The sequence below is a fragment of the Octopus bimaculoides genome, chromosome 29, assembly GCF_001194135.2.
Source record: "Octopus bimaculoides isolate UCB-OBI-ISO-001 chromosome 29, ASM119413v2, whole genome shotgun sequence".
NCBI classification, from domain to species: Eukaryota; Metazoa; Mollusca; class Cephalopoda; order Octopoda; family Octopodidae; genus Octopus; species Octopus bimaculoides.
Window position 1 is genome coordinate 9,363,729 of NC_069009.1, and position 933 is coordinate 9,364,661.

The 933-nt window shown below is 42.3% G+C and overlaps 2 protein-coding genes across 2 annotated transcripts in view; one reads left to right on the plus strand and one right to left on the minus strand.

The window, feature by feature from the left end:
- Window positions 1-933, minus strand: part of LOC106877312 (RNA exonuclease 4) — a 74,048-nt gene that overhangs the window by 69,392 nt on the left and 3,723 nt on the right. The window lies entirely within an intron of this gene.
- Window positions 1-933, plus strand: part of LOC106882024 (splicing regulatory glutamine/lysine-rich protein 1) — a 42,022-nt gene that overhangs the window by 747 nt on the left and 40,342 nt on the right. The gene's annotated exons all lie outside the window — the stretch shown is intronic.

The following is a 933-nucleotide window of genomic DNA, read 5'->3' on the forward strand; positions in this document are numbered from 1 at the left end:
ATATACGACGGTCTTCTTTCAGTTTCCGTCTACCAAATCCACTCAAGGCTTTGATCGGCCCGAGGCTATTGTAGAAGACACTTGCCCAAGGTGCCACGCAGTGGGAATGAACCCGGAACCATGTGGTTGGTAAGCAAGCTACTTACCACACAGCCACTCCTGTGAATTTTTTATTATATATGTATGTGTAAGTGTATATGTAGGGACTCAATCGGTTTTAGGCTCAAGAAAGTGAAACTTTGTACGGTAAGGTATTGGCATATATGTGTGTGTATGTAGACACACACACACACACACATGGGTGGAGCAAAATGAGTAATTTCTGGGGTTTTTTTTATTGTTTCTTCATACTTTCTCACTTCTTTCAGTCACATGACTGCGGTCATGCTGGAGCACCGCCTTTAGTCGACCCCAAGACTTATTCTTTGTAAGCCTAGTACTAATTCTGTCGGTTCTTTTGCCGAACCGCTAAGTTACGGGGACCACACACACACATATATATATATACGACGGGCTTCTTTCAGTTTCCGACTACCAAATCCACTCACAAGGCTTTGGTCAGCCTGAGGCTATAGTAGAAGACACTTGCCCAAGGTGCCACGCAGTGGGACTGAACCCGGGACCATGTGGTTCGTAAGCAAGCTACATACCATACACCCACTCCTGCGCCTAATACAGTTCTATATTTAAGAGATGGGGAATAATGTATATTATTTACATTTGATGGATGTTTGTCCCCATCTTGTTTGTTGTTAACACAACGTTTCAGCTGATATACCCAAGACACCTGATGAAGGCTGGAGGGTATATCAGCCGAAACGTTGTGTTAACAACAAACAAGATATAATTCTTCCTATGTATTCGAAATCATTAAATTGTAAGGATTGCGTCATTATTTTGTACTGATGCATTGGTCAGTATAGTTGTTGAAGT